A 16,453-nucleotide genomic window follows, 5' to 3' on the forward strand; every position below is an offset into this window, starting at 1 on the left:
ACAGCATTAGATGCTGCAGATACAGTGGCCTGCACTGTCAGCGGCGGTGGTGATGAGATGAACTTCCTGGTTACACCTTTCAGGGCTACCAAAGGAAGTGCAAACAGTTGAGGAGCTTCCCTTTGAGGGCTCCAAGCTCTTTGCAGACAAAATGGATGCATCACTTCATACATGGAAGGACTCAAGGGCCATGTTGTGCTCCCTAGGAATTAACATGACAGCACAAAAAAAAATTTAGTATGCAACCATCACATAAATTCCCACCTGCTCTCCATCCCAGTGGTATTATGAACCCTAATGGAAGAAGAGTGCAAAACCGAAAACTGTCAGGCCCCCCTTCTCCCCACCCCCCAACTCATCAATCCAGCCCTTGACCTCAAAATACCGGTTTTGATACTTTCGTTGAGGCTCCGAGCTATCACTTCCACCAATAATTGCTGCAGTATATAAACCATCCACATCTCTTCAGATGCCTCCTTGATCGTTTCTGACAAAGCTGAGAAAACGTAACAGTGGACAAATGGGTCTTAGAGATCATTTCCAAGGATTATTCTGTCCACTTTACCTCCCTCCCACCTATCTACCCTCCCTCTCTGTCCTTCTCAGGGACCTTTCTCATGAGACTATCATGTCTAGGGGCTATAGGACCAGTTCCAATCAACTCAAGGGAAAGGTTTCTATTCCAGATATTTCCTGATTCCCAAAAAGAAAGGAGGATGGAGATCCATTCTAGATCTAAGAGTACTAAACAAATATGTAAAGGAACAAAAATTCATGATGGTCACACTGGCAGCAATTATCCATCTCTAGAGTATGGAGACTGGTTCTCAGTCAGAGACATACAAGATGCCTATTTTAATATATCAGTTCAACCATCCCACAGGACAGAGATTCACTTTCAGCCAGGATCATCATCAATATAGAGTGCTTTTATTTGTCCTCTCATCCTCACCCACGGTATTCTCCGAGGATCTATCTGTGGTAGTGGCTCATCTTCACAAATTGGGACTAATGATTTACCTGTATTTAGATAACTGCCTTCTCAAGGCTTGATCCTTCAAGACCCTATGGACCACACAAAAGACTATAGAGGTATTTGTGCAGCTAGGACTACAACTGAACACCCAGAAATCTACCTTTGACTCCAGTACAACACCTGAAATTTATAGGGGCTTATCTTGGTGTAGTGAAGGCCAGGGCCTTCCTTCCACTACACCGATTCACCTTTAATATACACTGTTCAATTCAGCCCCCAGATTTCAGCCAGAAATTGTCTTCAGCTTCTCGGGCATGTGGCGGCATGCACATTTGTGACAACTCAGGCAAGACTTTGCATGCAGTGCTTGCAGCCATGGCTCAGATTAGTATACATACCAAACAGGGTATGTATTACAGGATGGATTACACTAGACACTCTCCATGCCCTCCATGGTCAAAGACTCACAGAATGCCTGTGCAGGGATCCCATTTGGGCAACCGCCTCCAACATTGATCCTGACAATAGATGCATCATTAGTGGGCCAGAGAGTCCATCTAGACAATTAGAAGGTACAGGACAAATGGTCCCCCACGGAGTCAACACTCAATATCAAGTTTCTGGCGTTCAGGGCAGTGAGGAATGCTCGTGCACGTTTCCTGCCATTGAACAAGCACAGGTGTACAAAAAGTCACGACAGACAACATAGCGCATATGTCTTACATAAGCCACTGGCGGTTGGGGGTGCAATCACCAGCCTTATGCACAGAGACAGTAAAATTATGGAATTGGTACATTCACTACAACATTGTTTACCACAACATTGTCATATTAGCTGCTTATCTGCCAGAGATACAGAGGTGGACAGCCTCAGCAAACGTTCTCACAGGATAACGAATGGGAAATGGATGCAGGAGTACTCCACAATATATTCTGCCAATGGGGATCCCCAAAAATAGACTTGTTTGCTACATACAGAAACAACAAATGCTCCCTGTACTCCTCCAGAGCTGGGCTGGGGAAGCAGTCATTGGGAGATGCTTTCTCAACGTAACAGAGGTCTCCTGTATGTCTTTCCTCTGATATCAAAGGTCCTACTCAAAATAAGGAGGGAAAAAGCGAAAGTTATACTCATTGTTCCCATATAGCCAAGACAAATGTGGTACCTATACCTAACACAACTAACAATGTGCCACCTTCCTCATCTTCTCTCTCAGAATGCTGGAGTCTCTCAGAATGCAGCATCCAAACCTAGAAGTTCTCCAGTTCAAAGCGTGACTCCTTGAGAGTTCCAATGCATAGAAAACTCCTGTCCTGAGGAGGTGAAAGAGGTGCTATTGCATAGCAGAAAAACAACCCATCACACTTTCGCACAAAAGTGGAAAAGATTCCAAATCTGGTGTAACTCGAAACAAATTACCCCATATATCCTCCTAATGGTCTCAATTGCAGACAGATCCAAATGATCTACTATATCAAACCAGAGACTTTCAAAATGCATTTCAAATTGCATAAACTATTGCAAACGTGCCCACAATCTGCAACCTCCATCAGGAGTTTGAACTCATTCCACAAGATCCATGTCATCTTTAGTGGCATTCATCAAACATGTCCCCATTACAGAAATATGCAGGGCAGCAACTTGGGCATCTGCTCATATCTTTTCAGAACATTATGCAATTACCCATGATTCAACTTCTGATGCTGTCTTCAGCTCCACAGTATTAACATCAGTAATGGACTTGACTCCGAAGCCCCCCAACCCTCCGAAGAGTACTGTTAAGGATTTACCTACAGTGGAGCACCCATAGGAACCCTATTTGAAGAAGAAGAAAGTTACTCACCCTGTGCAGTAACGATGGTTCTTCGAGATGTATGTCCTTAGGGGAGCTCCATTGTAGGTGTGTTTGTGTCCCAGCGCCTCTGATCGGAGATTTTAGATAGCAGTGTTCGTTCAGCCCACATGTGCTCTCCCTGTCTCGTGCCTTGCCTTGAGGCTATCTGGCATTGTGTAGGCAAACCATCCTCAGTTCCTTCTCTACCGTAGAGACCCTTATTCAGAACTCCCTATGTAGAGGGGAGAAGGGCAGGTCGTGGAGCAACCAAAGGGACGTGCATCTTGAAGAGCCATCGTTACTGCACGGCGTGAGTAACTTCTTCTTCCCTCCCTACAGATTATATCAGGGTTCTTGTCTACACAATGATCATCATATGTGCTCTTTGCTTCCCACTGTTGACATTGGGAGAATCCTAGCTTCTCCTTCCTTTTTTATTTATGAAACAAAATGTAAGTTAAAATAAATTGCAGTTTTTCTGGAGGAAAGAGACTTGTTGACCTGTAGAGGTGGAGAAAGGGGATAAGAGAAGGAAAAGTGGGGAGAAAACTGGGAGAAGGAAAGAAGGGTCAACAGCTTACATTAAATTTTTGTTAAATGTACCTGTCGGCACTTGAACATCTTCGTTTTTTCTTTTCATTTAAAATTTGAAAATCTAAACAAGCCATTAGTATGTGATTTGAGGGTGCTTGCTGTTAACTTAATGATAATGATGTCATAGTAAAGTGAACTCTCTAGGTTATTTTCTATGAATTCCTTGACCTCTGGCTTTAGAGAGTTTCAGTGTAAGACAAGCAATTACATCATAAATAGGCAATATGTTCACATTACCAGTATTTTTTGCTACATGTAATGTATTATCAGTATTTCATCTGTAAGATGTGACGGTATTTTAAAAGTAAATTAAAACAATTGAATACCTTTATAGTTGCACATTGTAGCCAAATAGCATAGTTACTACTTACCAGTTTGAAAATGTGTGCTGATGGTGGTGAACAATCTTCAATAGGTGTGGTTTTTATAGTACTGGTAGGGTGACTCGGAGTGAAAATTTCACAAGAAATTGTTGGATGCACTTTTTCATCCAGGGGAAGTTGTTGCAAGAGTACGTTGAGAAAAAGTTGGGAAAGGATAAAATGGTGAACTTCTGTTTAAAAGGTACGGAAAAGAATTGGTTAATGAATTGTATTTAATATTTTATTCAGTAATGAATTTCCTTATATCAATAATGTAATGTGGTTGACATTAAAAGAAATGTTTGAATGTAAAACATTATCTAATTTGTGTGTCATGCACTGAAAGCTACCCTAAACAAATACCTGTTCAAAAACTAAACATAAATTTGTTGGCAGATTGTTTTCTATATTCCAGTGAAGAAGGTAGATGGGGACTCACTTGTGTCCTTCTGCTTTATTGGCACTTTGAGAAGCTCCCTTCAATCTTTAGTGTCTGAGAAGCGAAACCTAAAATATTGTGAATGAATTTTGACATTTTTAGCAGTAAAGAATTCTCAAAGTCATCACCGTAGTATTTTAGTTCTTTGCATTTCTAATAAGTCTGCTTTGGTCAGAGACCTTGTAGCATAGAAGTTGAAATGTAACTATCCAAACTGCCATCCTTTGAGAATTAGGCTCTTACATATATGCCCTTGTTATAACATTTAAAATGCTTGGCTTCTACAGATCTTTATTCTTATTTTACAGTGAAATAAAGGTAGGAGAGAATAACAGATTGAGCTTTTTTGGCAATAGTTATTGAAGCAAAATGTTCTTTAGATGACAAGCTGAGCCTTGACACAAATATATGCTGTTGGAGTCATCCTTGACTACCAAAGATTGGGATGTAAACTCAGTGCGTGCAGTTAAGTGGTAGTGACAGAGAATTATTTTTATGCATTTTTCCCTGTGTTACTCAGCATGTACAAAGATTTATTTTCAATTTTGTCATATAGAATATCCCCCACTTTTTCAAACCAAGTTAAATGGGATGGTGAGGGTGAAGGTGGATTCCAAAATTTTGGGAAGAGTTTTTATTTAGCAGCAAAATTAATATGAATAATAATAATACTCAAGTTTGTTTTCTCTCTTTTCTCTGTTTTCCATCCTCCTTTGAAATTTGTACACTTGTATCTGGCAACTTCTCTTCTTCTTATTTCTCCATTTTTTCCCCTCCCCACCTTGTCTTTTTGACTCTACCTTTTTTTTAAGGTTCCATTGCTATTGACCCCTGCATCTCCTTTTGTTACTTTAATACCACTGTCCATCTCATTTAGAAGGCCCTGCAGTACAATGACCTTCCAAAGGAGAAGCATGGTCAGTCTAGTGGTTTTAGGAGTGGACTGGGAGTTGGTTCAAATCTATCTTCTGTTCTGTCAGATTCACTGTATGACATTGGGTAGGTCAATGGGACGTCTGCTCCTAAGTCACGTAGGCAGTTTTAAAAATCCTGTCTTTAACCTGTCTGTGCCTCTGTTTTGCAATCTGTAAAATAGGGATAATACTTACTGTGGCAAAACTCTTTCTCTATCTCGGTGGGTCCAGCGCTTCCTTTTAATGGTAGGTTAGGGAACTGCTTCACCCTTTAGTGTTCTTCCATCCTCTAGTGGTGGGGGAGGGTAATATAGCCTCTCTAAGATGGCTGCTCCCTACTGGCTCCCAGTCCTGTCTCTGGTTCTTGTAGGCCCTTGCCTCTTCACTGGGGCTGTGGTCCCTCCGGTGAATGGCCAGTAGGGTGGTGGGATCCTGGTCTTACCCTCGACTCCGGGTCCCAACCCAGTAGCAGGCTTGTGCTGTGGCTTCAGGAAAGCTGATAGCTTCCCTGGGTTACTTCTCCGTGCCCCTTGACTTAATGTCTGGACCCTACTTGGACAGGGGCCCTTCCTGGCCTTCTTGCCAGGTGAGGCTCTTGACTCCTGACAGCCCCACTGGGCGTGGTAGTGCTGAACCAAATGTTCAGTTCTATCTTCCCCTTCTGGCAGGGTCTTTTCTCGCAGGCCTCCAGGCCTGGGAAAGGTCCTTTGCCCTTTTCGGGAAAGATTTTTCCCTCCCCTAGTCTTTGTGCCTGCAAGGTTCTCTTCTGCTTGCTAGCATTCTGTTCCTTCTCCTGGTTTTTGACAGCATCTTGCCTGCTCACACATACTCTGGTAGCTTGCCTCACTCTCACAACTCCAGCTACACCCTTTCTCTGGAGAGGAGGCTTTTAACAAGTTCTAGGTGGGCCTTGATTGGCTCCAGCTGTGTTAATTAACCTGGAGTAACCCCTGCTCAGTTACCAGGGGAAAAAGGACTTGGTGAGCTTGGGGCTGATATATTAGCCTTCTAGCACTCTCTGGTAGCCATCTAGTCTGACCCTGTCACATTCATATATGTAAGATGTAATTAATGTTTAAGGCTCCAATTCATTAGTCCAAAAAGCAATATCAGTGTGAACAGTAGTCTGTGTAATTTATTTATAGAGATTTGTTGATTTCTGGTTTGAGCACAAGGTTTATGTTCAGCTTGTAACAGTGAGTGTTATGGTACAGCTCTCCAGATGAGGATGAGTACTTTCTTCAGTTTGTTAATGTGTAACTTTATTCAGTCGGAAGGGTCATTAGTGGGTGATATGTGAAGCTATCCTCCACTGTGGCTGTGTGCTGCAGTTGCAGGAATCTAAATTTCTACTGGCTATGGGAGTTTGGCTCTTTTGAAAATCTCAGTCTATATATCTAAGGGAGTTATATGTCCAGTGTCCATTGACTTTGATAATATGAGCTTTAAGTAGGTACTGAGCCTGTGTGCACTACTTCAGAAGCATTAGGTTACTTCTGCCTACTATGGTGTATGATTTTACTCTCACTCCCAGTAACGTAAATGTGAACAAGAGCAGGCCCTTTGTCACTAACTTGCGTATTTCCACTGGTAGACAGGACACAAAAGTATGTCTTAGAAAATGCCTCTAGCCTTATGATGATATGGCAGTGGAAATCAGCTGCCGGACTTTCACCAACAGTCTTTGATTTAAATGTGGGGGGACATGCAAATGGATATTCTAAAAAAAAAAAAAAAATCTTTTAATTGCTGTAAAATGGTACAAAGCACATATTTATAAAGAGAGGTTCACTGTAAGATATAATAAGAAGGTTGTCACCTTCATGAGTAAAACTCAGAAGCACATATTCAGTGAAAGTTTGTTGATTCTGAAATTTGTTGTTCCTTCGTTTGGTACTAAAAATCCTGATTTGTTGATCTACAAGCTATCCTGCAGAGCCTATCTATTTTCCTGGGTTTTCCCTGAGAGGTGGATTGAGAATGACTATGTATATTGAGTGTAGAGGTTTTTAAAAAAAAGTATACTTTTGAGAAGCCATTAGGAATATTTATGGTCTGTTTTTTAGAGATACTGAGCTCTAGTAGCTCTCATTGACATTAAGCAAGTGCTACTGATGCTCGGCACCTCTAAATATTAGAGTTAGTGGTTTGAGTTAAGAACATTTGTCTTTTCAAAGAAGGGTCTTTGGATGTACATTTTCATGAAACTGTTTTATTGTATTAATTATATGAGACTTGGTGGGAGGGGCACAACAGCCAACATTGCCTAGTGGTCTGCTGGGGGTTGGCAGGTCATCTCCCCACTGAAAACAGTCCTGTCTTTCAGCATCCCTGCCCCCAAGGGTTTCCAGTTCTTCCCTTTAGCACAAGGATTTTGGGGCTGGGCTCTTTAACAGTCAAGGTCTTTTCCAGGTGGCTTCTCATGCTAGAAGAAGGCTCCTGTTGTAACATCCTCTTGTAGTGGGTGGGGGAGCCTGGGCCCATCCTCTCCACCAGGCACTGGTCCAGCAGCACTCCAGGACAGCAGCACTCAACACCTTTTGGTGCTAAGCCGCTGCCCCCACCTCTCGGACCATTTCCTACTCCACTCTCTTTTAGCTTCCTGGAGTAAATCACTTCAGTCAAGTCTCTGAAGTGCATATTCAGTCATCTGCCTCTCCTTCGTAGGTCTGCACTTTTGGGTTGTCAGGTCTCAGGTAAGGAGCTCCTGGGAATCACTTTCCCCTTCGAGCTCAGAGCAGCCATCTGCTCCCTTCCACTGCCCTCCTCTGAGTTGCTCTGCTTCTCTTTTTAAAGCCCTGCTTCCAGTTTGTGCAGGCTTTGCAAGCGGGGCTGCCTGGGCCCAGAGATGTTCCTTAATCTGTGCCCTCTAGTGTGGGGTTTGTATACTCCCATCACAGGTTCCTTAAACTTTGAACAGCTGCTATGCAAAGGTAGCTTCCTGTTCTGTGAGCGTATCCAGTACAGGGAGTTGCAAAAATGTAGGGAAATGCAGCATTCCTGCCCAGATAGAAAGCCCATCACATCAAAGATATGAACTTTCAGTGGCTCTATCTTACAGTTTCTTATAGTACTGGCACTTGACGTTTGATAGCTTGCTTGTTTGGAATGGAGAGCAGTCCTTTCGCTCATCTCCAAGCAATGTATTTTAGTTCTTTCCCAAACCGATATAGGAAAATCATGTCTTTTCACTAGAACTAGGATCTCTTCCTTGCCTCCCCCCCATGTACGCCTACACCAGTATATTTTCTCAGCTCTGCAAGTGTGTTTTTCTCACTTTCTCTGCTGTGTAGGCGGCCTTCCCTCTCACAATTGAGCATTACAGAAAATTTTTAAAAAGTTCTTTCTCTGCACAGCAAATGTATAATTTAATAACAAAGAAAAAGAACATTAAAGAGCTTTTATTTAGAATTATGATGCATCTCAATAATGGTCAAAAGAGTGATGAATTTAGTTCTAAGAAAAAAAGGGAAAAGTTAATTTTTGTGTATGCATATGTATGTTTGTTGAGACTTTGTATAAAATAATCTTATTGGGCACCTCCTGTGAAAATTATTCACAGTCATCCAGTTTACAAATGACTGCTACTGAAAAGTCAGCAGGGCAAAGATGGAAGGAGTAGTAGATATTTTTAGACATTCCCTCCCCCTGTCCCCTTTTCTTTCGACTAATCTAGAATTCAAATCTTCTACTCTGCAACTGGAACATTTTTCTTTCAAATTCAACTGTAATCAATTTATCGCTAATTCAAAGGTCCATGTTTCTTCAGTGACTGTTAAGTTTTTTTTAAAATGGATTTAATTGTCTTGTTTGGAGACTCTTTTCATTGCAGTTTCTCACTTTTAGTGCCTTAACTCCTTTAATGATATTTGCAACCTGTTTGATGCTCTTCATTTCAGACAATTTTGTGAGTTAAACCTTTCCTTTTAGACAAAAACTTGAGGGGCACATAAATGAGCTACTTTAATGAACAAGAGCTACACTTTTTTAAACAACACTCAACAATAGTGTAGTTTGGCCTTAAATAAACGTTATGTAGATATTTTTGCCAATAAACTCTCCTTCTCTAATCCCCCTGTTTTGTGAAAGATCATTGAGAAGGTGATGGAAGGCCAACTCTCATAGTATTTGACAGCCTCCAATTATTTGGATGTCAACCATTCAGGTTTCAGAGCTTGTTATGGTATAGAAGCCTTCAGTCTCATCAGGTGAACTGTGTCTGTAATCTAAGCTTTTGTATGGCACTCTTATTTTGGGATCTAAGCATCTTATGGCAATGGCTAGAGAGCAGACGTCACTGCAAATACTGCAGAATAATGTTGATTTAACAACGGGAACTGGCATGGTTAGAAGAAATGCCTTCAAATGTTTGCTTGTTTCTGTTGGAGCACTCCTTAGAGAGTCATAGTGGGTGACTCAACTCCATGCTGCCACCCCTCTTGTTCAATATAAATGTTATGCCATTGTATTCATGGTGGTGGTATTATTTGCTATTACCAGGAACTCCAGTCACGGACGTGGATCAGGACCCCGTTGTGCTGGGTGTTGTACAAACAGAATGAAAAGACAGTCCCTGCTCCAAAGGGCTGCAATGTTATTTCTTCAGACCTAGTCTGAGGCGCTTCTTAATAGAGCCCTGAACAGACACACAAATGTGGCTCTGCATCCGCCACAATCATCTCACCACAGACTGCCATCTGCATTGTGGTGATCTGCACCCACAGACATCCATAGCTTTGGGGCCTCCAAACCCCTCCAGGCAGTTGCCCAACAGCTGGTCGGCATATAGGGAGCCCTGCGGAACAGCTGATTGCGCCGCCCCCCTTCCCCCTAGCTATTCCGCAGGACTCCCCTGGCTGCTGATCAGCTGTTCTGCAGGGACTCCCCAGCTGGCCCCTGTTCCCTGGGGGCTACCCTGCTGAACAGCTGATTGGCAGCTGGCAGGTGAGCCCCACAGAACATCTGATTGGCTGGCCGGCAGGGGAGCCCTCTCAGAACAACTGATTCATTGGCAGCCAGCAGGGGAGCCCCTCCTCTTCCCCAAGAGCTGTTCAGCAGGGTTCTCCTGCTGGCCACCAATCAGCTGTACTGCTGGGCTTCCTCTGCCAGCCACCGATAAGCTGTTCTGCGGGGAAACCTGCTGGCCAGAAAGCCCAGCAGAGTACTGATTGGCGGCCGGTAGGGGAGCCCTCCAAACACTGATCAGAGGCCATCCTCCACCCCCTGATCTCAAAGGCGGAGAAGCAGCCTCAAAGGCTATAAGCTGCAGAGAATTGCTTCCCTGCCTTTGAGATCTGCATCTGCTCCACTATCCACCAAAATATGATCTGCAGATATCCGCATCTATATCCGCAAATGCAGATATCCATGGATATAAAACGGATTTCCGCAGAGTTGCAGGGCTCTACTTCTTTACTCCTCTAATGTCTGGTAGAGATAGTGACCTAGAAGAAAACTACTTGTCTAAATCTGGATAAAAGAGAGGCTGGGGTGATTATTTTGAGAATCTAAATCTCTCAGTTGGAGTCTTACTTGCCTAACCTTCAAGTGGTTCGCATTGTCAGGTTTTTACTTGACTATTCTTTGCTTGTGGCCTTCTATAATAGTAATTTCCAGAAATGTTTTTTCATCTATGGTGCATCAGGAAATTGCACCTTTTCATTTTGGTTGCACAATTTCTCTGTCATCCATGTTTGTTACTTCCAGGCTGGACTACTGTACTAAGCTCCATCTGGAACTGACAGTGAAGGCTGCCAGGAAGTTTTTGTTAGTGCTGAGTTCAGCTGCAAGTTTTCTCAGTAAGGCAGATTGGCATATTGTCCATATTCCATTGTGCCCCATATGCCCTGAAGATATGTTTGCACTCAGAACCCCTTCAGGTTCTTTCAGTCAGTTACCTGTACTGAATTGGTTCCAGACATGTACCCTGTTTGTGGGGTCTGATTTTTAAAGTCTTTCAACCAAGTATGACTCACTTTGTTAGTTACCACAGGTCTCCCCTTCTGTACCTATGTAGGAGTCTGGTCAGTTCTTTTAAAACAGGTGTCTCTAGCTCTCTTCTGTGGAGCTGGATTATAAATTAGCCAGCTGTAGGGCCATAGACAGCTTCTCCCTCAGCTGGCTCCTTTTCCCCCAATTAGACCTCGGGCTCAGAAAGTTCAGCAAACCAGCCTTCTGCTGCTGCTGTCTGCTCTACTGTGAGGGAGAAGACAGCATTTATGCTGGTCACCTTTTCCCAGTTCATCCCTGGTTCATTGGTTCAGAGGGGAGTCTTGCCAGGTTCCTTGTCCTGGGGCCTTAAAGACACAGTGACAGATTTCTTCTCAAGTGCTATTTATTGTTGGGACCACATCCTCTCCGTCAGTATCTCCTAGGTCCTTGTGTATATGTATTCGACCTTTTGAAATCTTAAAGGGCCATTCCATGTAATGGGTTGGTGTGGCCGCTGGACACGACTGCTTTTAAGAAACAAACTACACTGTCACACTGAGAAATGCCTTTTGGACGAACTTTTTGGTGCTAGTTACTTAAAAAGCCTTATTTGATCTATTTGTTGTTGTTGGTTTTGTTGAGTGCTAACAAAATTTAGCATTGAACAGAGTATACAAGATGTGGTCTTGACCTGAGTGTTTTACCAATCTATGGCCAGCTACCTCCGATTGCCTGGACATCTATGATGAATTGCCTGCATCCAGAATGCTTAAGAACCATTCAAAGTAGTAAAGGTAAAGGAAGCTGGAGTCAGGGCTTTTTTACTGCTAGGCACTTATGAGAAATATGCCTAAAGCTAAATCTGGTCACATTCTGAATGTTTTGTAAAAGGTACGGTTTTGTCAAGTGTTTTTCAACTGGTTAGCTCTTGTATTCCTAATTTTTCCAATCTACTGGTCAGACTATACTTGTGCTCTAGGCAATAAAGATTGGAGGAAGTGTATTTGGTCCCTACATTAGGGAATTATTTTGATTATAATGTAGGATATGTAAAGTGAGCCCAGTTACTGCAGTGATAGATATCTTATAAATGTTTGTATTAAAAAGAAACCAAGAGCAAAAAAAAAAAAAACCCACCAAAACCACACCACCACTTAGTTTACCTCTGTTTAGCATGGCTTTACCAACTTTAGGGAGGTTTTTTTTGTTTTTTTTGTTTTGTTTTTTTTTTTTAAAAGGTCAAATTCCCTGGTCAGTAGGAAATATTCAGATGTTGTTTGGTTTTTTTTTTTTTTAAAAGCATGGCTACTTTAGATGAAAACATCTAAAATGAAATTTAGCAAAGTTGTATTGCATTGTCAGGGGAATGGAGAGCAAATTTGTTTTAAGTTACCTACCCTTTGAGAGTTGATTTACTGTATGGTAGCTGAAGCCATAAAAATCTGCCTTCACAGGGGTTTCTTAGATTAAAAGATCTGAGATATTTGTTGTTCCTCTGGTTTCAGGTAGTGTTGATAGGCTTTTGAGAGTTGCTTCTCAAAATTTCCTTTTTTATTTGACACCCTTCTTTCTGGCTGTTTTTCATTCAGATATTACTCTGACTTCCTTCTTGTGGGTAGCTCACATAAAGTTACAGAGAAGTAACTAAATCACTGGTAACTGTCATCCCATCTCCATCCTGTCATACCTAGGGCAGTGCTTGGCACATTCTATGAGCCCCCTGCAAAATAAATGGAGGGACCTGTCACACTCACACTGAGGCTACGGCTACACTGACGGAGGCAAAATCGCCGCCGTCAGATCCATTTAGCTGGATCGACTGTGCGGTCAGTGAAGACCCGCTCAGTTGATCCAGAAATCAACGTACTAAGACCACCTTCACAAGTGGCGCAGTGCAGTGAAGACGGCACGCTGAAAAGGAGCGGAGAAGTCGATGGGAGTTACACAAGTTTTTTGCGTAGCTTGCGTAACTCCCGTTGACTGCTGCCAAATCTCGGAGGTAAGTGTAGGCAGGGTCTTAGTCAGGATCCTTTTAGGTGGAGAGAAAAACTTGCTGTTAGCCATTAATTGTATTTACCAGTGGCAAGTAGGACAATGCTTTCCCCAACTGCTTGAAAACTATATAATTTAGCTTTCTCTCAAGTAATGTTTGTATTTTATTGAAAGAATGAAGTGATTTTAATGCCTGACTTAAACTGTAGCTTTCCAAGTGGCAAAGCATTTTCATATTTCTACTACTGGGATGCTTACTCAAGGTCATGCTCTGCTTTCACTGTGTTTGCATGTCTTGTTTATCAATCAGAGTTTAGCTTGCAGTCTGAGGACAGCATATTTTGCTCCTTTCTTTTTGACCTCAGTTTGTCAACATGTGTATCAGTTTACCTGAAATTGTACTTATGACCAAATTTGTTTTGTTGAATTGTTCTAGGGTATTAATGAACTATATTCCAATGGGCAAAGACTCACTGGGAGCCCTTTAAAAAAATGAGTAGACAAGCTATATTTTAGGGTATAAAACTTTTGAAGTAAAGCATGCATGCATTAACAAGTAATTTTTCTAGAATAAGAGTGTCTCTCAAAAAAGTTGCGTTTTGCTTATGTTTCAAATACCATGTACACCTAAATAAATACCTCAAGCTATTTAGGTGCCAAGCTTTCATCACCTCTGTAATTAGCACACCTTCTTGTCAGATGCAGCACAATCTTTTGTTCATATTAACACACCAAAACTTAAAAATCTCAAACTGTAATTTAGTGAAACTTCACTCATTTCCCACTGACCATCGCTTCATAAAAGGAAGTAAATGGCTAAACTTGGTCTTAAAAACAGTGATTTTTTTGAGGGCAGGGTGTGGTAGGGCCCCCCTATTTACCTTTTCTTCTCTATTCCTGTTTGCAGATTGAAGCCTAGTAGACTCATTCATCATTTTGGGGGTAGGGCTATCTGGGTTGCCTGAAGAGACTGCTGCTGCTTGAAAGAGCAGTAGTCTATACCATGGGAGGGAGGCATATATGTGGAATTACGTGATGCCATATTTCCTTATTTAGGAAGACCACTGCACCTTCATTTCTTCATAGAAATGTGAGCAATGATTCATCTATAGAAGCAATTAGTAACTTTGATTCATTTTTGGGCTGTCAGGATAGTTTAAAAAAATTACAGTAGTTATGATAGGGCTAAGGGGTTTCATATGAAATGCATATTGCATTGCACTAAAAGATGCCCACCCTTGTGCCTCATAAGTAGGACCCTACCAAATCATGGCTGTGAAAAACAGGTCACGACCATGAAATCTGGTCTCCCTCTTGAAATCTGGTCTTGTGTGTACTTTTACTCTATATTATACCTAGGGTAAAAGTATACAAAAGTACTGTGCAGACTCCCTTATCCAGGGCGACTTACAAACGTAACAGTAGTACAGTACAATACTTGTTGTGTATATATACTGTATGAACATGTCCACAAAAATTTGCTATTTATGCCATGACCACCCCATGAAAAATGTGTGGTTTCTCCACAATTTTAAGTAGACCCCTACTCATAAGATGAGTCAGAAGAGCCATCATATCTCTATATCTGGTCCATGTCCCTTGGCCAAAAGGCAATTCACAGCCCAGTAGTTGTGGCAAATTCCAGCGTCATTGACACTGACTTCCTAGAAAGCAGAAGGGAATCGAGTGTTTTATCATCCAGGCAGTGGTACATGAAAGATGAAAGGAACAAGGGCTTCAAAAGATGATACCAAGAGAAAAGGACCCTACGAAGCTTGATTTATTTGACAGGAAGGTGTACTCCTCAGCTAGTCTCCAGATGTATAAGTCCAATTATCAGGCTCTGCTGTCAAAGAAAGACTATCTGAACTGGGACAAGGTGTCACAATTCAAAGAAGCTTCCACAGGAAAAAACAGAAGAGCTAAAATACCTAGTGTCTGAGGAGTAATTAGTGGCCCGAACAGCTCTGCAGCCTGCTCTAGATGCCCCTGATATAGTGGCACATTCAATGGCCACTGACACATCCTGCCCCCCAAAAAATCACTGTTTTTAAGACCAAGTTTAGCCATTTACTTCCTTTTATGAAGCGATGGTCAGTGGGAAATGAGTGAAGTTTCACTAAATTACAGTTTGAGATTTTTAAGTTTTGGTGTGTTAATATAAACAAAAGATTGTGCTGCATCTGACAAGAAGGTGTGCTAATTACAGAGGTGATGAAGGCTTGGCACCTAAATAGCTTGAGGTATTTATTTAGGTGTACATGGTATTTGAAACATGTGCATGGCTTCATGGCACCAATCTTCTGGAATACCCAGGGAGGTCCAAACAACCATCAAGTCTCCTGTTCAAAGGTTTCAATTGTTCAGTGCATGGACTGAGGAAGCTCTTCATTCATTAAAGGACCCTAAAGTTACACTCTGTCTGCTCTCACGGAAGAAGCAAGCCTGATCCAAACCTTCACCAGATAGAGACCTTACTGAATCCTCAGAGAACATTGGAATCACTGAAGAAGGATGCAGAGATTCTAATGCAGAAGACCCTCTGCCTCTTCCTCTTCTGTTGTGCACTCTGTGCCTATCATGGCAGCAAGTCTGACATCATTGAGAGCTGAGCAGAACCCTTGTAGGAGCAGTACTCCTTCCACCCTGCCCCATCTTTCATTTCTGGTGACCACCTTTTTTATTTTTGGGAAGCCTAACCTCAGATCACCTTATACTGGTGGGTCCTGGAAATTGTAATCAATCAGTATTTTTTCCTGTTTCATTACTTTCCTATCCCATTCCCCTCACTTCCCCACCCCGTTTCCAGGGACTTCTCTCACAAGCTATATTTTAAAAAGATAGATTACCTTCAGCAAGTTGGAGCAGTAGAAAGAGGTGCCTTGGAATTCAGAGCATGGGGTTTTACTCCCGTTATTATAGAATACCAAAGAAAAAAGGGGGTTGGAGGGGGTCTGGAGCCCAATTCTATATTTAAAATATCTCAACAGATTTATCCATTGTTACAAATTGAGGATAGTAACTCTTGCCTCTGTAATTCTCTTCTTAGGTCCAGAAAACTGGTTTGCAGCTCTTGACCTGCAAGATGCCTGTTTCACATTTATACATCCAACCAACAAGAAATACCTCAGATTCAGAATAGGATCATCTCACTACCAGTAAATATTCCTGCCTTTTGGTCTTTCCACAATACGAACTGTATTCACCAAGTACTTGGCAGTTGTGGTTACTCATCTAAGGAAACAAAGAATCAAGGTGTTTGCTCATTTGAGGAAGATCAATCCCAGCAGGTGAGCAGTTCAGTTTGCCTGATCTTAGAGCTTTTTGCTGCATTGGTATTTAAGGTGAACAGAAAAAAATGGAGAAATAAGGTGGGTGAGGTAATATCTTTTGTTTGACCCACTTCTGTT

The 16,453-nt window shown here is 42.0% G+C and overlaps 1 protein-coding gene across 12 annotated transcripts in view; it reads left to right on the top strand.

The window, feature by feature from the left end:
* SIPA1L1 (signal induced proliferation associated 1 like 1) overlaps positions 1-16,453 on the top strand; it is a 394,920-nt gene that overhangs the window by 120,456 nt on the left and 258,011 nt on the right. For 10 of the 12 annotated variants that reach the window (XM_067557845.1, XM_067557840.1, XM_067557837.1 and 7 more), the window contains one exon: positions 16,093-16,333. The exons of the other annotated variants lie outside the window; for them this stretch is intronic. The gene's annotated coding sequence lies outside the window, so the exon portion shown is untranslated. The remainder of the gene's footprint in view (positions 1-16,092; positions 16,334-16,453) is intronic. 12 annotated transcript variants of the gene reach the window in all.

The sequence above is a fragment of the Emydura macquarii genome, unplaced genomic scaffold (assembly GCF_026122565.2).
Source record: "Emydura macquarii macquarii isolate MOO-44397 ecotype Brisbane River unplaced genomic scaffold, CSIRO-AGI_Emac_v2 contig_1876, whole genome shotgun sequence".
In the NCBI taxonomy this organism is placed as follows: domain Eukaryota; kingdom Metazoa; phylum Chordata; order Testudines; family Chelidae; genus Emydura; species Emydura macquarii.